The sequence below is a fragment of the Thunnus albacares genome, chromosome 2 (assembly GCF_914725855.1).
Source record: "Thunnus albacares chromosome 2, fThuAlb1.1, whole genome shotgun sequence".
NCBI lineage: Eukaryota > Metazoa > Chordata > Actinopteri > Scombriformes > Scombridae > Thunnus > Thunnus albacares.
In genome coordinates, this window is record NC_058107.1 from 20,279,702 (window position 1) to 20,300,472 (window position 20,771).

Sequence of the window (20,771 nt, forward strand, 5' to 3'; positions counted from 1 at the left end):
GAGGTTATCAGGTGCACCGGCTTTAGTGGGAAAGGAAACAATTTGTCCGTTTTTTAACTCCCGGCTTGCGTCATGTGCACAGTCTCATCCTGTAAAAGCACTGTGCTGCACTGTAACATGTAGGATGTCTTCAGCACTTTAGCAGCAGAGGGGTTAACAGCGTTACTGCAGCAGCCCTGACCCTCCCCTCACCCTGGGGCCCGTCTTTCCGCTCTCCTGGTGTGTTTGGCCTGCCAGTGCACATTAGCAGTGTTTGTCAAATCAAATCAAACTGAAGATCACATTCCTCCCCCGGTAATAACACTGGCCATGCTTACATTGAAGTTCACAGCAGCGTTCTTCATATTCTTCACTGATACCCTGATGCCCCATTACTTACAACCACCAGCAGAGCATCTCTGATTTTTTTAGCTCATAATTTTTGCTGAAAAATACAATTTATTAGCACAATATATTCATGTGTGTCCTGTGATTAGGTTTGTATTGAGTAAGCATATCAATAACAATAAAACTCACGGTCACTCCAAAGTTTACATTTTTAAAATGTAAACTTGTTACAGTAAGAAAAAGTATTTGAAAGACTTCTCTGTCTAGCAAAAGACTGCAGTTCACACGTTATAATGAGAAAGCTCAGATAAACCAGTTAAATGCCAAACTTTTGCTGCTCTGCAGACCAGATTCAAGCGGCTCACTCAGCACAGATGGCATCTCTTAGGAGTGCGTGACCCCTGAAAACTGGAGTGTGAACATGACTGCTTCCAATAATAACAGGATCACAGTGCCAAAGCAGTTTTCTTCGCTTAATGTTTGGCAAAAGTAACTGCGGTATGTGCTACAGTTTTGGCTTCCCATTTTCTTGTCAGACATTTTAATTAAACCAATGTTTGATCTCAGTGTGTGCCCACATTAGTGATTGGCTTAACCCTTGGGTGGTGTTCGAGTCTGTGGGACCCGTTTTCAATGTTTACTAAAAGCAAAGTGATGCAATGTATTCTTTCAACCTGAGACTCATCGACCTTGGCTTATTTTCTGTGAAGAACATGTAAAAGAGCACATTTTCATTGAGTGCACACTGTGCAATTCCCTAACCATTTATATTACATATGTGGTGTTCAGGTCCACTGGACTCAAGGGTAATAAAAGTGTGGGAATTGTAGGTGAAAACAAGTAAACATGGTAAAAATGAAAGAAAAAGGTTTGCTGTGTACTGGAATGGGAAATTGCTGATCACTCAATAAACACACAAAGAGAGCATTGTTAGGTTATGAAATAATGTAATCAAATAATACAATCAGAAGTATAATGTATCATAGTTCTGGAGACAAAGATACCACCTAGCTATCTTTTCTTTGTCTGAAACGTTGGCACTTAACCAGTCCCTTAAATACTACTTGTACAGAATTTAAGACATCTGTTTACTAACCTTACAGGTCAGCAACCAACCCTCAGATAGAAACACAAGTCAAAAGTTCAGCTAACCTAGGAACAGTCTTTCTTCACGACCATATATGACAGTACATAACCATGCACCAAGTAGCATCACAAAATAACATTACTACTATATTAAATTAAGGACAAACCACACTATCCTCTAAAAGCTTATCAGATTTATACATAAACATCTACATAACTATAGTTTATCTTATCACTGGCTCAGGTAAAAGTATAACAGAATTAACTTAACTGTTAAACACACAACTGCCTCATCTTACACCGCAAAGAACTAATTTTAGAATAGACACAGCACAGAGGAATTTAGTACATGTGTGAAACACAAACTAACACTAAACTGAACTTAAAGACTATCTGAAACATGTATGATATATTCAAGAAATACATCAAATGATAACCTACTATTCAGTTTTCTTTCACAGTACCTCCACTCTGTCTTCCTCCTACCTGGGCCTGCTACAAGGTTTCAACATAGCACCAAGAACCTTTCTGTCGCTATTCCTGCACTCTTTACCCTCTGTAGTGTGTGAAACTACACACACACAGTCAAGATTGCAACACTGTTACATTTCAGGCACCAAGAACCTGTCTGCTCCCACATATTCCCGCACACTTTACCCTCTGTAGTGTGTGAAACTACAAAATGTCTCACAGGAAGCTGAACAATGTTATTTCAAAACATTCTATATTTTCTCTCACTATATCCCAGCTGCAAAAACAACAATAAACAGCTTTGCGTGTGTGGATCCTTATCACAATCCATCAATATGGCAAAAGGATTCCCTGCTCAGGGGGCCTTAGAAATGAATTTAGAAGAGAGAAGCTTTGGAAGATGAAGAGTTTTCAGAATATGAGGACCGCACATCTGTCAATTCAGTCTGACAGTGAGTTAGAAGAAGAAGATGAGATTGACCCTCAGCCAGGCCCCAGGACCAGCCTGTCATGAGCCTGCAGGAGGAGAAATATGGATGTCAAAAAATGGTGAAATTGAATGGTCTTCTTTCCCAAGGAATGAACCAGCCTGCATGGCTGCCAATGTGATAAGGGTGCAACCAGGGCCGATACAGATGCCGGTTACCCATGTTCAGGACATAAAGTCTTCTTTTGAACTTTTCATCCCAGACACCATCCAGAAAATTATTCTGGACTGCACTAATCTGGAGGGAAGGTGTGTTTTTGGAGAGAGGTGGAAAGAGATGGACCAAATCCATTTACATGAATACCTTGGGGTTCTCATTGCTGGTGTTTTCAGATCCAATGGGGAATCCACAGAATTCCTGTGGGATGCAGAAACTTTTCTGTGCAACAATGACTCTGGAAAACTTCCACATTATTTCCAGGATTAACTGCTTCGATAACTGAAACACCAGACCATCTCGGCGGCAGAGAGATCAGGTCAGTGTGAGTGAAGTGGGTGGACCGCCTTCCCCTGTTTTACAACCCTAGGACCAATGTTACAGTTGATGGGCGGCTTATGCCATTTAGGGGCTGCTGCCCCTTCAGGCAGTGCATACCATCTGGTACGCAAGAAGTCCTGAACATGACACAGGGACTCTGTGGCCACAACATCATATGTGATAAATGTTTTTACTTCGCACAAGCTGGGACAGGAGCTCCTAAAGAGGAAGCTGATGATGGTAGGAACAGCAGGGAAAAACGAGCCAGAGCTCCCACCGCCGGCTGTTGACTACACAGAACAGGCCTGTTAATTTATCCAAGTTTGTGTTCACGGCCGACACATCCCTGGTGTCTTACATGCCAAAGAAAGGCAAAAATGTGGTATTCATGTGTACGTTGCATAGGGATGGGACAATCTGTGACCAGGAGCATCAAAACCTGAAACCTTATAGGATTGCAATGCCACACACAACCCTTTTGTCATCTGGATGGCATTAAACCCGGGCTGGAAGAGGGAATCTCCGGAGGAGACAGCTCTTTCTTGAGGAGCTGGACAGGCTCAGGCTCTGCAGCCATTGTGAGGAGGATTCAGGAGGAGGATTCGCCCAACCCACAGAACCACCAACTGCAATACCTGAAGTAAGTGTGAGTGATGTTGTTGCATATGTAGGCCTACGTGTGACTTTGTTCAAAGTAATAAACATCAATAGTGATAAAAACCTTGTTTCATTTATAATTTTTTTCAAGATAAACATGATTTATTCCACCCATGTTTTGAGCTAAATGGCAACCATTAACCATATATGTTGTCTATATTGCTTGTAATTGAGATAAAGTCTGGTATTTTTACATAAATTGTTATGACTGTATTGTTTTAAAAACCTAATCATGTTGTGGGTCCACCATTCCTACAAACATTGGGTGAGTAACAAAAACACAAACACTACACAATGGCCCAGTGCAATTAATTACTAGTAGCCACTCAAAAGGAAGCTCATCGGCAAAGATGTTTGCAAGAATTTCTGTACAGTAACAGATTATATAAAGCCAGGAAACCAGTTTTAAAACTCTTGAGAAGCTCTTGCTGTAAAATGATCCTTATTACACTTTCTCCCAAACCAACAAGATGGCTGAACAATTTGCTACGGATGACATCCACCCCTGCGTCAGTGTTGGCAGTTGAGAGTGTCACTTTACATATCATGTGATAAGTTTTCTAAAAGTAGTGCTCCAGTATGCATGTCATGATTTGGTGTGTGCTATAGGTCATCTCTTCCTAGACTCCCTGCTTGTGATCAGTCAGGACGTCTTGCAGAAGAAACATATAATAAGATAAATGATAAAATAAAAATAAAACAAATCTTTGTTGGAAGGATTGTAGAAAAACTGGAGATTGGTGGCAGAAAGATATTCATTGCCTCTCGCTCTCATTTCATTAACCTCTCATTAATGACCTGCTGAGAGGTTAATGACACGAGCTGTTAATGAAAATGTTCTCACTTGGGACTTCTGGTGACTTCATTAGAGGAATTGCAGCCTAGAAACAGAGCTCTGTAAGACAAAAAAAGTGACAACTATAGTTACTAGGGGTTAAAAAGCAGAAAGAGAGTACCCCTACAAAATGAGTTTAACAACTAGACAAAAGAATTCCAGCAAACAAGACACCTCAAAAGAAAAGGGAGATAAACACAGACCGCCAAGCCCAGTTAGCTTAAACACCGCTAACAAAGGTCAGTCAGACAAAAAAGTACTAGAAAAGTTGAGGAAACTCCATAAAGAAAATCAAGAAGGACATAATCACACTAAGATGTCCCTCGAACGACTGGAACAAGCCGTTACAGCCATAAAAGACCAGATGGTTGAACATGAAGAGAGAATTGGAAAGACAGAAGAGGGACTTAGCACAGATACAGCAATGCGACACCACAGGGCGCAAAGATACTTGCTTCACTGTCATATAGACCCTCTAGCAAAATGTGATGACCTCCAAAACAGACTGAGACGGAACAACATATGAATTTTCCAAATCCCAGAAGGAAAAGAAGGAAGAGATACGGTTGAACGATAATAGTGAGGTTCCTTGATGCAGCAGAAAAAGACGCAATCATATGTCAAGCATGGAGCCAGGGACAAGTTTTCTTTCTAGACAAGTGGATCTTCTTCGATCAGGACTTCACTCCTGACCTACAAAAGAAACGAGTTAAAGTCCACAGAGTCATCAAACAGCTGGATGCTGTGGAAGTTGGCTAATGTTTATACAACTCAAACTTATGTTTTTTTGGCAATACCATATAGAGACTATGGTTTATTTTAATTTCATCAGTTATAATATAAGAGGAATTAATAACCCAATCAAAAGGAAAAAAAAAAAAGAAACTGCAGTGTTCTGTAGCTCTGATTCAAGAAACACACCTGAGACAGAACATTGAAAACTAAAAAGAGAGGTGGGTTGAGAGTTGAGAGGGTTGACCAGGTCTATAGTGCATCATGTGGGAAGAAGAAGGAAGGAAGGAAGAAAAGAGGGGTTGCTATCCTTTATACTATGACAATGAGAGAATTTTTCAAGATGATGAAGGCCGATATGTCATGGTGACTTGAACAATGCCCCTAACTGAGACTGCCCACATTTCTTAAAAAGGATTGCAGCTCTTTTGGCAGATAAGAGCAAAGGGATTATACTCATAGGGGTGATTTTACCTGTGTATTATACACCAAATTAGACAGACTACCTGTAATAATAAGACCTCAGTCTAAAATGTTGAAGGATTTATCAGGTATGATGAAGTAGTCAGGCTTAATGGATGTCTGGCGTCATCTTCACCCTTGTGAAAGAGACTTCACATGTCCCAAGTACATGGGACGGCCTCATTTTGAATCCTGACAGTTCTGCTCTGAATAGAAAAGAGAGGAATAATAGCCCGCCTACTGACTGTAAAAATAAATCACAACACAAACAAATCACAAACACAAATCACAACAGGATGGACTGAGAGTAGAAATAAAGGCCTAATTTGTAAAATGTGGGGTTTTAAAGCCCCAGTCCATTAAAGGTTTTCAGCACCTTTTTCATTGCACATAGTAGTAAATATTTCTAATTCCTTCAGCAGCTGAGGAACCAATCGTTACCATAGGATGAGGTGGGAATGAGAATAAACTGGAGGACTTGAAGCATGTACATAAGCTGATGTTCACACACTGCAGGAACGCTGCGTATGTATGTCAGCTCTCATCATATGTAGTAGGGGAGTCTTTGAGAGTCATTCTTTTGATGTATTCATTTCAGAAGAGGGGCATTCGGCGGGCATCAAAATGTCTGCACACAGAAGCCTTAGAAGAAGTCTTGCAGGTTCGTGTCGCATCAGCTCTTCACAGTACACCACTGCCCTATTTCCCAACATCAACACCTGTCAACTCTTTTAAAAAGTAGCAATTTCATCATTTTTACTCCCGTACCAATCTACCGTACCAATCTAAACGTCAACATGGCCAACTTATTGTTTGATTTTAGCTTATCACAGATACAGAATATCAGTATCAGCATATACGTCAACTAATGAACACTTGTCCATAAGAGAGCTCTGTCACATCTTGCCTGGACTTTGTTTTTCTGGATTTTCTGTCTTCTTTGGAGTTTCTCGTGTTTCATTTCTGTTGTCAGTCCTTCTGGTCATATGGTTTTGTTTATGATTTGGGTGGTGGGTTTAGAGTACTGCATTATTAGTTAGTTTGTTGGGTTGTGTACTTGGGTTTGTGTTTGTGGTTAGTCTTGGATGGGTTAGCATGGGTGGCGTTGAGTTTGTTTTCTGGGTTTTGGTTTTCTGTTGCTCTGTTTCCTTTGTGTGTTCGTGTACTCCTCCACACCTGCCCTGCATTTGGACTCGTTAGCCCTGCCCTGCTCTGTTTTCCCCACACCTGCCCTGTGTTAGCCTCGTCAGCCCTGCCCTGCTCCCTGTGTTTCCTCAGACAATCAGTATGTATGTTCACTCCCCTCTCCTCCACCCATCTCCCCACCTGCACCTCATCCTCCTCCTTAGTTCAGTTTCTTTTTAAGTCCTGGTTTTCTGTTCAGTCCTTGTTGGATCGTTTGTTTTGTCTGCTAGTTCTGTTCGGCTCTGTTTGTCTTGTACTGTTCTTGACAATTTCAAGATTAAAGGAGATTTTCGTCAACTCTGCATTCCAGCCTCTGCATTTGGGTCTACTCCTGCTTCCCCAACCTGACACACTGACAAGTTTATTTTTTCAACTCTACAACGTCTCGCTCTTGTTTATCATTCAAGCTGAGTGATATTGGGTTGTACAAATAAACCTTCACTCAACATAAGAATGGAGCATGTGCCTTACATGCTAAAGGTATTTTTGCCCAGTAGTTTTAAAGCATTGTAGAACTGCAACAATTAATCAACTGGTCGATTGAAAATTGATGAGAATAGTAATCGGCTACAATTTTGATGATCAATTTATCATTTTCTAACCAAAAATTCCAAATATTCTTTAGTTCCAGCTTGTCAAATGATTTGTTGTTTTTCTTTCTCAAATATGACAGTAAATTAAATATATGAAGGTTTTAAACTGTTAATAGCTGACCGTTCATAATGAAAAACCCAGTTTTTTAAACTGTATTTTAACATTTCATTGACTAAATGATGAAATGAGAATACAATTGGCAGATTAATAAATAAGATCAATCATTTAGTTGCAGTTCTACAGCATTGGTAGTACAGGGATTCCACACTAAACCACCATTTTCTCAAAAAATTCAGGTTCTGGTTGACAGAAATCAGAGACAAGATTTGACCCTTGTGTTGTGTGACTGGGCTTGCATTTCTTGTGTGTTTGGGGGGTTTTTGCAAGTTCTGAAAGAGGCACTTACTGAACAAATAGATATATTCTGTCTATTGCAGTGTTTAGCCCGGATGGTTACACCATCCTAAAGCCTGTGGTTAATTACAAGTACCAGTGCATTTGCCATTGGAGATGTTGAACACACCAATCACAGGAACAGTTTTTAAGTACGCCCTATGAGGCTTAAAATTTAAGCTCAGGATGGCAGGGAAAAGCTCATTGTAATCCTGATAATACTCAATGGTCCATTAAGCTCAGTAGTGACCATTTACTCTGAAAGAGAAGAGGTAAATTAAAGGGTCTAAAAATAATGTAATCCTCCTCTTTGACTGGTGCATAGTGGCATTAAGTGGCAGTGTTGTAATCGAGTGACTGATGATCATGAATGTTCCCTCAGTATATGGTGATAAGCGACTGACATGGTCAAAAAGAAAATGGGAGTGAAGGAATAATAGCTCCATTGTGATTGTGGGTACAAAGGAGCAGAGTTCAATTAGGCCTTGGCAAAAAGAAAAAAACTGAACAAATTATTTCCACAAAATCTGGATCAGCACTAATTCTTCCACTTGTAGACAGCATGGAGTCTGTTTGTAAGTGTGAAGAAGTGAGAGAGAAAAAAGGAAATGAAAGAACCTTTAAAAATATATATTTATATCTTTGATGACACTAATGATGTGTTACTGCAAATCTCCAAAACAGAGAGAAATAACTCAGATCCCTGTTGTGCAAGTTTCAGACCCACCCTTGGTAGCCGCCGCGCCCGAGGTCCCTTTTGGCCACATAGATGGACATTTGAGAAACATTCACTTGAATCGGTCCTCTCTAATGGCTTTATAAAAGAAGTAATTATTCAGCAGTGGGGAGCCGCTGTCAATGGGAGATCAAATGATGTCTTCCACTATCCAACCTTAACAAAGCTCTTCATTCAGGGCCTGACAGAATATCTGCAGTTTTTTTTTCAAAGAGAAAAGAGCTTTTTTTTCCCCTTCTCCTTTCCCACCTCCACTAAGCACAGAGGATCCCTCTGCTTTAATTAAAAGCGAATTCTCCCAGCTCAGTTATGCCATGAATCTCAGTCCTCTATGCTTGAATAGACTTAAGAGGGGATTGCAGAGGGTTTCAGCAAATGTTTAGTTGGTGAGGAGGAGGAGGAAAGGTAGGAAATAGGAAATGCTTCTGTATGGAACTCGAGAGGCAATTTTCAACAGCACATCATTAAGCTGAGCTGTGAAGGCACAAAACAGTCGAACAACTAAGAAATACAGTTATTTATTAACTGAAAACAAGGCACTTTCTTTTTCCATTTTACTGAGGAAGTGTTCTTAAATGTACCAAACAGTGGGTGTTTTGGGTGTTTAGCTCAGCTATTTTGGACCCTATTACCACTGAACATTTTTTCATTGTAATGCACCTCAGTATTTATTATCTGTAAAGTTTGAAAAACTCTCATGTTAAACTAGAGGCAAGAAAAACATGACTTCATTCTGTTACGTCAATAACGTCAATAAAATGGTGAATGCAAATGTGATTATTTGTCTACCAAAATCTCTCAAGCTCACAAATCAACATCTGGTTTGTTTGATCCATGCACTTTGTACTTTGTGGCAAACAAGGTTAATTGTCCTCTTGGCACTTCTGTGCACGGATTGCCAGATTCGGACAATGAGCTGCGCATAGTCACTGCATTTGGCCAAGAAATAGTTCCAGTGAGTAAGACGCCATATAAACAAACGTGTGGAATGCATTTCCTTCCTCATAAAACATCTGTTACGATACTTTTTAAAAAAATTTAAATCGTGTTTACATCCATGTTTGCCTGCTAGCTTAGTGTCCCTCTTCACTCCCTTTGTTGCTAAATTACCACCACCAACTGTCGATTTGTGAAAAAGCGTGAAAACAGCAAGATGTGAATCACATCATCCACGTGCTTGTACATGTGCATGACTCACTTGTAAAAACATTACTCCATAGCGCTACTAGTGGCCAAATTCTCCACAGGGTACCTTTAATGCACAGACATGAGACTGATTTTGATATTCTCATCTCAATTTTGGAAACCAGGCATATTTTCCGAATGATGAACTATTCCTTTATATCCCGATGAACAGATTAGGGCACCATAAATCTTTTCAACTTCAGTTTTTGGTCGACAATAATCACCAAATGGTCTGAGAGAAATTCCTGTTAAAAATGCCAAAATGAAGCTACTTAGTGGTATCTTCTCATAAACATGTAGATTTTGTTATGTGGGGTGGAACTTATTCTCAGTGGAAGATGTTGACACAACCGTCCCTCCGTATCACACAGCTTCTTCTGGTCTGTTGGACTATGTAAGAGCAGAAAAACAGCCTAGTGCTTGGTGGTGCAGTGAGAGGGGAGACAGACCCTCTACTGTCGGATACACCTTCAATCTCCTGTGTCAATGAGCACCCACTCTGCTCAAGTGTGCTTAAGCAAGAAGCTGAATTCTCCAGCACTGATGCTCTGCAGCTCGCCCTTCACTCTGACCTCCTACTGTGGGAGACGAATGAAAAAAGCATTTTTTGCACTTATTTTAAAAGCAGTAAAATGAATTATGGTTTTATTGGAATAACTTTCCCAAAGGCACTGACTATTGCAGTAACATGATGGACAACATGTGCTTCAGAAGCACTGAAGATCGAAATGAGATGGTGTCATGATGAGTGGCTACGTTAGAAGTGATCAGTATTGACAAAATCTCACTTCCCTCTTGCTATAGTAATCGCTTGCTCCTTTCTATAAACCACAGTGTGGTCTCAGAGACTAATCCTACACAGCCGAATCCATTTTCAGCAAGAAAAATCATTGCACTTGCCTTTTTGCTTTGTTGATCCATCAAGTTTTCAGCTCACAGTTGATCAATTTAACATTTAAGATTTCGATCAATGTTCATCCTTGAGAATGAGATAAGACTGCGCCGTTCAAAAGAACAGATTAGGGCAGCTGCTAAAGATGTTGTCTGGACTACAGGGTTTGATCCTGACCCTCATTGCCACATGCTGGGATCACTTGAGACAATACAAGATCCTGAAACAGCATGCTGCTGTCTCAAGATGAAGCACATTAAACAGTAGGTTTTCAGTCAATTTATCTTATTTATTTTCCAGTAAATAAAGAGGAATATTTTTGGCTGGTAACCTTTGTTGCATGCCATACCCCTCTCTCAATCTCTGCCCATGTTTCCTGTTTATAACTCCACTGTAAACAATCTAATAAAGGCAAAAAGTCTAAACTATTAGTATGCAGTCTATGTTGCTTTCACCACCTACACATACATAATAACCCAAAGCTGAATTTTAGTATTTCACTCCCATGCTTGTGGAGTTGTTCAAAGTCTATCTGGGGAATAAACACTAACTGAAGTAAAGGAGGATGAGCAGGTTGGAGGAAAGTCCTCAACTTTATCACAAAAAAACTCTGTATTAAATTGAATATCACAAACTGATGCTCTGACTTTATTTTATTTCTAAAATACAGAAAGAAAGCACGGCACGAGAGCTGTCGGCTCGTCCGTCACCGAGTGTTGTTGTGCGCAAGTGATTTTAGCTGTTTGTGATGAGCTGTTCAATGTGCACAATCACGCAGGGCAGTGAGCTGGGAGCAGCGGTCTGGATGCATTCATTTGAGGAACATGACGTGTGTGTGTGTGTGTGCTGGGTGCTCTGTAAGCATGCCTTGTAAAATGTGTACTGAACCATGGGCTTCATCAGCATCACGCAAATCTGCCTATAAAGGTCGAGCAGCACCAGAGGCCTGCTGTCAACATATCCTTTCCAATTAAATATGAACATCATTAGAGGTCTTGTTGCTCATATGTTTTATTTTTAGTCAACTCTTGTTGTTGTCATTGTGTCCTCACTGCTGGTCTCATCAGCTCTATATGAAATGACATATGACTGTTTCTAACTGACAGTATATCTACATGTTTAAGTCTCTACAGCTCCACTTGCTATTTAAGATGGACATGTATTTAATAAAGATGGACCTGTGATAATATTTGTAAGCTTGGACACAAACTAGGTGGGTTTAATGTATGTTTATGTCTAATCTTGAAATAATGAGAGCACAACTTTTGTCAGAGTAAAGGTTGATTCTCTTAAGGATATTGAAATGTATACATATTGTAGTCTGCAAATGAGATCATGATGATGAGCTCTCTTTACCCTTTTCTTGCTTTTTTTCTATTGGAGGGAGTAATGAATGTGTAAGTGTATATATATGTATGCATGAATACCTGTATTATACTTCTTATATGTAGGTATGCATATGTCTGTATCCATTTAAGAGAATTTACAGGTATGCAAGTTTTCTCTCTCTACATTTTATTTATTTATTTAAATCAATAACATTCTATAATTTTGCTATACACTTAGTTGATTTATTTATATTTTTGTTAATACTTTGCTGTTATTTCATTCTTTAAATTATGTTTTTTTAGGACAGCAGAATGAAGGACTTTCTTTGATTTCTCAATAAACCAGCACTACCAAAAATGTATTCAGTTCATTTCAGCAGACATTGTAAATTGCGTTGTTTCTTCCCACTGCAGGGTTCAAGTGAAAGTGAAATATTTTGTTTACTAATGCTTTCTATAATAATCGTATTGTTTCAAGATTCTGACAGTGTTGCCATCAGTTACCACATGGACCTAACAAGAAAAGGAAATGAGGAAAGGGTCACTTCTGCAATGATGGAAAGGTAATGTGTCGCAGGGGAGTACTGTGGTATGCAATTAAATGTGCCTAGGTATGTATGTATGCGTGTGCATGTGTGTGTGTGCAGAAGTAGAAATAGGCAAAGCATCTGGGGATTCAGGCTTTCTGACAGCTGCCTGCTTTGGGCTCACAGGAAGGAGAGAGAGCCTCGGCGCCGCAGCCTCTCCTAAGATGAATAAAATATGACGAGCGCATACAGTAGCGTTTCACTGTTGCTCTCTGATGCAACATGGAACAACATTTCTAAAGCAAATGAAGAAAGAGGAGGGCTGTGTGTGAGTGTGGACGTGATGTGTGTATTTACGACTGTGTCAAAGGAGAAAGACGCAGAGATACAGAAACGGTAAAAGACAGAAAGAATTGAGAGAGATTAACTACTCACTCACTAATTCTCTTAAAATAATACATGCACTTTAGTCCAGTGTGGATGTAATGCATTTATTTATAGAGTCAGTCACAAAAGAAAAAAATATCACTTCCCACTGGTTGTATGAAGCCACACAGATAGTTTTTGCTTTTTAGTGCCCTGGTTTTTAGACTGTTTGCCTCTGAGTCCTAGACATTGTTTTTTACTGTTGAATTTTTAATGTTTTTTTTTTAATGCTGAAAGCACCACAAACAAAATTTCAATCACTTCCACTATACTGGGGTAAAGACAGAAATCTCAGAGGTTATTATAGATTATCTCAAAACCTTTATGTTTGGGTATCCAGGATTACAAGTTGGCGTGATGTTGATCTTCAGTATATTTATTGTCACAATAAGCAGTAACCGTCCAGCTACGACAAGGCCGACTACACAAGAAACTCCTCTCACCAACCAAGGTCAGTTATCAAGCCCTAGTGCTTGAGAGTGCATGAAAACCAGTTAACAAACACACAGATAAGTCAAAAAGGACTGCTAACAGTAATGGATAAATGGTTGAAAAGTTCAATTTCTGCTACCCCGAGTGATAGTAGAATAAATGCCCAAATATCAACAATGTGAGGGTGTATTTTGTGGATCCACATAGGCAATGAAGGTGTGTTTGAGTCCATCTCAGTGCTGTAGAGATATATCTGACAGAAAAGGTAACACAAGGCAAATATTGCAGCCTGTGAGACGGTGCAGACAGACCGTGTTTAAGTTGCCGTGGTTGACTGAGGAGAGGGTTGAACCAGGAGTCAGTGAAGCGCTAAGTGGGAGCTAGAGCTGAGTCATCCCCCCCCTCCCCCCCCGGCAACCTTGGAAAGATATCTGCACCGTCACCGAGAGAGCGGAGGTGATGAAGGTTGACACAGAGTGGCGATGAGCTCGTGGCTGACCGGCCGTGCCTCATTTACTCCATGTGATAGTTCCTAACATCACGGCCAACCTGGTGCAGCTTTACTGACAGATGGAGAATATTAATGCTGCGGAGGAGCTCATGTGTGTGTTCTGCTTACAACCAGATTCAGAAAAGTAGCTGATAAGGGGATAGACTTATGCGCTCATCCTGCTTGATGCCGCTAGTGTCGGAAATTAATGGAACAACATGTAAGGCTGGGTATAAGAATAATAAGCTCTTACTTTAAGGGTATATAAATAGACGAGGCTTGGTTACTGTTGCACATCTTTCAGATGAAATCCCAGTAGATGCAATTACTGAGCACAAGACTATCATGAGAATGTGCTACATTTACCCTTTAATGACATATTCCCAACAGGAAATAAGCAAAAGTAGTTTATCCCTTTTAATGCTTGAGTATCCTGTTATTCACTGATAATCATAGGGGTAGATGGGTAGTTTGGGGAACCAGTATGGGAACAGAGGGATACACATCTTTATTGGGCTAAGTAGTTTATTTCCCAGCAACCTGACAAATTTCTCTAGCAAGTGTGACAGCACAATTAGGGCCCAGTGCGCTGAAAGGAGATCTGAAGCCGCTGCTGACACTGACTGCACAGGCTGACAGACCCAGAGGGGGCTCCACTCCCTCTGATTCTTTATCACAACAGGGCTCCTGCTGCTGTACTAAAGTATTGTTAAGACAGGGCTTATCAAAATCTCCTGACATCCTCTTTAAAGAAAAGCCTGTCTAATTCTTCACAGTGCAGTCTGGATGTGGATGGATGTGTTTTCACAGATCGACTAACATTGCTCGAAGTGATGTTCTCAAAGCAGAGTAAACACCACGGGGCTGCTCGCTAATATGGATATATCAACTTTATCGACCTAATGGAGGTTTAAAAAGACTTCTTTATATATTTGCTATCATTAGATTTTGCTTCTGAGCCAACATCCTAAAACTTGTTTATCTTTCTTCTCAAATCATTCAGTTTTCTTCAACCTTTTAGGATATAAATAATGTTAATGTGGGGACTCATTTAGGAGTATCAACAGAACTTTAGTTTAAGGTTGCACATTACCCAAAGATAAATGGCTCTCAGACTAAAACACTGGAAGCACTCAGACCATTTTGTCCTCCAGTTTCCTTAAAGTAGAGTTGGTAAACTAAATTTCTCTATTTAAAGGGCAGGGCTGTTGCCAGGTTGGAGCTGTGTTGGTGCAGCAGGTACAGAAAACAGAGCCCAGCAGTTTAATGCCAACAAAGGCCTTTTTGTCAAATAGGGATCAAGTTGAAGAAAGGACAAGAGGGTCTGCTACTAGAGGTGAGCAATTACAGTGGTGATGTGCTAATCTCTGTGACTGGCATCATCTCAAGGTCAGCCATGGACCGCAGAGAATGTGCCTTTTATATTCATTGCCCCCCCCCCTTATCTTTTGCTCCTCATCTTTTTTCATTTTCTCGATTGCTTTCACACTCTCTTCCCCTCTCTTCGTCCTCTTTCTCTCACACACACGTATGATGTCAAGCCTCCAGTGAGCAGTTAGTGTTGGACATTCACACAGTTGTGAGTCAGACTGATGGAGGGCAAACAGAGAGGTTGGGTGAGACTGAAGGGAGCCAGAGTCGATGCCACATCTGAGACCCTGACTGCCCTTTAGCTGAACTGTAAATGTTGTAATAACCCCAGTTTGGTAGAACAGAGAGGTTTTTCTACATCAAATAAATACTGTAAATCAAACATTTATTTAAGACACTGGCTCTCAAACTAGGGCGACATAGAGCTATTGCAGGGGAAACACATTGAGGAAGGGGAAGATTTATTCAGAAAGCAAAACTAAAAGTAAACTACAAGATGGATAGATTTTTCTTTTTAACCGAAACAACAAGGGAAAGACACAAAAATTGTGCAATCTGAAATAGGATGTAGCTTATCTTGCTCAGAGGTTTACTTTCAATGTAGTCTGAGAGCTTTGTGTCTTTTGTGTATAAAAACACTGGCAGACACAACACTGCATAACAATAACTCACAAAACAAACTAGCAAGGATAATTTTAAACCTTCATTCCCTTTACACATGTTGAGTCAGAGCACTACAATGATGATCTTATCTAATGATACTGACTATAGTTGCAGTCTCTGTGTCAACAAGGAAAAAACACTCAACGCAGCCTTGAATCTGGATCCAAGTTTGTTAGGAAATGGGACAGGATGCAAATACAACCTTCCACAGTTACTGTAACACACACACACACACACACACACACACACACCATCCTACCCTTCATATTAAGCCTGATTGCATAAAACAACATCCTGCCTCAGCAGGGTGCCTGTCTCTGTCTGAAAGAGAAGTTTTAACAGCAGCTTCGACTTCAAAAATATAATTGGCCATTTAGCTTTTATTCAGTCATTCTTACCTGCATGTGAGTTGTATAAAGTATGTATGTATGCGTAAATGTTTTTTCAATGTTATTGCTTTTCTTTTTTAGTTTTTCCAGTCCGCTTTTGTGCTATTTGTTTACTGTATACAATTCAAATGTAATAAACATAATTGTATTATAAGGACAATGTATCTCTACAATGAAAGAACTGTAACATACGTTTAGATTTTAGGGTTTTTTTTGGCCTATATCAGATGTCTTCCACCCAGTATTTCCCCGCCACCTGTCTAGGGAGTGATTATCTGGATACGTCTTACGGAAAAGGTCCGGTGTTGCGAATAATCCTCCTATAAGCTGAAAATCTGGCTGAGATGTGCATGCAGCAAGGCTGACCCACTCCTTGGATCTGTGTAACCATAACACAGTTTTAAAGATGATCCTCTTTATATAAGCATCTCTTCTTTCGAAGAAAAGGAAAACAAGTTCTTGTCAAATAATAAAAAGGTAAGTCATTTTTTTAAATTCATCAACAACAATAAAATATGATACCACTGAGTATGAAACTACTATTCCGCTTTTGACCGTTTGACATTATAAACAGCTCAATTCAGCAGAGTATTTAACGCCAAGCTATTTTTGTAAGAGCTCTAATGAGGATCTTGACATCCTTTCTTTATGGTGATAAATCAGGGGCGAGCACACCATCCAGCCTACACAGAGCTCGCACTGCACCACTGTAATGGCCAGCACAAGAAAGCAAACTGTAATTCCTGTCATTTCCTCTGGCGATCTTCAAAGCCTGCAGCCATTGGATATGATCCATGGCACGTCCCTGAGAGGTCGCCAAGAGGATGAAGAGATAAGCTCTGGAGGAATTCAAAGCCTTCTCACTCTGCTGCCGGCCACCCCGTCACTACACAAAGGACTTCATATCTGTGAGCACTGTGTTTCAGTTCTCCTCTGCAGCCAGAGCTTAGCTTGGCTCTCATGAGCTCCTCTAAAATACAACATCAAAATTCACTGTATAATTGTTGAGGCTGAGGCTCCACTTTAATACAAGAGGGACTCCTGGTGATACAAAATTACATTGACCAAATCAACAGCAGCGGTGGGAGCAGCACTTTCTCACTTTCGAGTGTACAAATATGAATTGCAGCGTTTGGTATGTTTCTCTGACGTCTGAACACTTTTGCCTCAGGGAGGACTCAGCCAACGAGACGGTACAGCCGCTGCTGGCAACAATAACATCTATGTGATTTTATTTTTTAAATGAGCCACCACGGATTTATGTATAGTTGAAACGTCGAGACTATTGTAATGTGATACAAACTCCCATTACCAGAGGGTTAAATTAGAATGTAACAGGGAGGGGAGCTTTAATTTCTGTGCTACAGTGACGCTCATGGTATTGATCAGTTCCGCTTGGTCTAGATTCAGGACTAGACTCTATGAACTGAGTGCTGAATCCCGCTGCTAGAACGAGGGGTCTGACTAAGGCTGGGCGATATAAATGATATACAATATAAGCTCATCAAAATGTAAAATTTAAACAATAAGAAAATTACAAACTTCGATATAACTGTCGATAGGGAACATTGCCTGACAATGTACAACAGCCGATCAAATCACAGGTACAGAGCTATTTGTAACCAATCATATGGCAGTATTTTAAACAGCTCACGCCCCAAGCATGGTTGGTTGACTTAGCTGAACAAACCACATTACTGTTTTGATTATGAGAGTAATGAAGAAGACAAGCCCAAGTGTTGATGACGAAAGCGATACCTCAGCGGCCACAACAACCATAAACAATGGAGATATGGTGGATAAACAAAGCAAAAAGACATTGGTGGTGTAGCGGTTACTTTAGCCACTTTAACTCTGACTAGCAACAGAGTAGGAAATACTTATTTCATTACCTGAAACACTGTCACCTAGTAACGGAGTGCACGCATTTACAGTCATAACCAGCGGCAAAACTGTTGGAGAAAAGCCCTAGCAACAAACAGTCTGTAAGCATTTTCTAGTGTTACACCACACAACAAAAAAGCGAAAAGACACACAGACATAACACATGCTGTCACTTTTTTCTTGCGAAAGGCCCGATTCAAGAAGCTAATGAAAGTAATGGACCCGGAAGCTGAAAGAAAAGCAAAGAGTGTGTTCTGACTTTGCACTTTTGGAAACCATTTTTAGTGTCCCGTAACGACTGAAGGACAACAAAGAGTTTACCTTGAGAAGATTTAAGTTTATTTTTGTATAGTTTATTTATTAGAATTGATTTTCTGTTTGCAGCTCGTACAATTCTGGTTCATTTTTCACATTCTGAATCCACTCAAAGCAAAAAATAATGAAATTTTAAGTTTAAGGGAACTTTGAAGTTCAAGAATATTAACTTGATTCATATCGGGATATACAGTATATCAATATCAACTGATATATGAAAAAAAATGATCATGATCAAATTTTTTGCCATATCACCCAGCCCTGGGCCTGATGTCCTCTATGCTTTTTATTTACTGTCATCCAACATGCTGAAATAGCAGCAGCAGCATGAGCAATTAGTGCCATTCATCAATTGATTTTAACAGCATCGTTATCAATCTGAACAAACATTATGCTCCTCTTCCTCTGCTTTGACACTCCGCACTGTGCGGCTGGTTCAATACAGTGATATACAGTACACTGAGGTCATCAGGAACAAGGAGGGAGAGTGGAAACTGCTGAATTTGCATAATTTCATTAAATCATTAATCTGCTTGCTCTGCTGTGGATGAACAGTATAGTGCTGCAAATAACGATTATTTTCGTTATCAATTACTCTGCCTGTCATGATTAATCTTGTTTTTTTTCTATAAAACATCAGAAATATGCTCTTTATAATATCTCAGAGACTATAGATCTTCGAGACATTCAGATTAGAAATTATATTAAACAAAGAAGAGCAGCAAATCCTCACATTTAAGAAAGCTGGAACCAGAGAATGTTTGGTGTTTTTGGCTGAACTCTTGTTATAAAACACAAATAAATTAATGGGCTGGAGCAGAGCTGGTTGACACAATTAGTTTCCTAGAGAAATAACTGAGGGGAGGAAATGCTGCTTAGGTTCTGTCTGTCTTTTCACTCTGATTTGCAGTTCTGGTTAAAAATTAGCAGGCAGGCTCTAATCAAAGTCCAGCCTCTTCACACTTTGGAGAAAATGCCAGATGAGGTAGTTCACTCTATTTGCCAATAACCGTGCGCCTGCTTTGAGATGAATGCTACACTGAACATGACAATGTACAGAATAGAGATCAGGGACACCTCCACATCTGTCACACAACCATATACAAACTCTACAGATGAAAATATAACAGAGAACTAAAAGGATAAAGGACTGTACATATGTTTTGTTGGAGTCAAATAAATAAAAGTTAAACATTAGGATTAGTGTACAGAAACAGACGGATTAGTTCACCCATGATTTTTTTATCACCTGAAGCTCAGTCTTATTAAAACGTATGGCCTTTAAATAGACAAAGCCTGCTGCAGCTACTCAGTCTCTCCTTTAACAAGTGGAAGCTTCTTTCATATTCAAATGTTAGTGATCTTTCAAAATGATAAAACATATACAATAAATTGTGAAGAATTGATTCCTGGGGTTGTGTTCTGCTTCAACGATGTCAACCAGCGGTGTTCATGTAAACTACACTGTGAGAACATACAGACTTCTGTAACACCGCAAATGTAACAACCGCTTTACACGTCTTACAATTTTAACCACAATCTCTGAGTTGTGACATGAGAGGCTTCTCTTCTTGTTTTTTTCACACCACATATGATAGTTATCAAGGCGGCACCTTACCTTTCACACGAGTCCAGATCAGGCTTCAGCAGATGGTTTGATGTTGCAGTTCACAGGACGCAACTCAGGCGCAGGCATGATGTTTCATCTCCACGATAATTCAGTCAAATAATGAACAGCAGCCTGCTCTCAGAGAAGCTTCTTTCTGCTGTGTCTTCATCCGACAACTAACGTTTGTTTATCAATCCCGTTTGATCGTTCAACCCTCAGTGCTGTTCAATAATCTACTGCACCGCACGTATGCCGCTACACGCTTCTAGCTTTCAGTCGGAGAAGGGAGTGATGTTAATGGCCCTCTACTTCAAGCCCCCTTAAGACAGTCCGCTATCCGTTTCCCTCGCTCCTGTCATGTGTTCAGGTCAAAGCGTGGATGTGATGCAGGCGGTGTGTCGACCTGTGTTTTCTGTCGCCTGTCCGATGAGAGGGGAAGGCTGTTTGACGCTGCGGAGAGGCAGCGCCGCACCGTGCGCCCTGCGCGCCCACACGGACCAACAGCACTGCCTGCTGTACTTAAAGAGACACAGCAGAGCACACAAGAGGCGCAGTGGCCACTTGCTGGGCCACACAGGAGAGGTTTGGCGCGGTGACACACACTCCCCACTGATAGGCCGAGTTGACTTTGATTTTGTGTGAAGAATTCATTCAGAATATCAACATCAGAATCAGGTGTGCAGGTGAGTTTTTGCTCATGCAAGCGATTTGCCTGCTCCCGTGCAAGTAGCCTGTAGCTTTTATAGACCCATTTAAAACACAAATCATCACAAAATGTTTATTCACATGTTGTTGATTTGAAAGGAAAATTGTGGAT

General features: G+C 40.3%; 1 protein-coding gene across 2 annotated transcripts in view; it reads right to left on the reverse strand.

Moving 5' to 3' along the window:
• Positions 1 to 20,456, reverse strand: part of wscd2 (WSC domain containing 2) — a 40,592-nt gene extending 20,136 nt beyond the window's left edge. Inside the window, exons 1-2 of one of the 2 annotated variants that reach the window (XM_044371685.1) lie at positions 19,964 to 20,456; positions 4,351 to 4,401 (exon numbers count right to left, since the gene is read on the reverse strand). The gene's annotated coding sequence lies outside the window, so the exon portion shown is untranslated. The remainder of the gene's footprint in view (positions 1 to 4,350; positions 4,402 to 19,963) is intronic. The other variant, XM_044371677.1, reaches the window with a different exon arrangement.
• Positions 20,457 to 20,771: the final 315 nt, after the last annotated feature.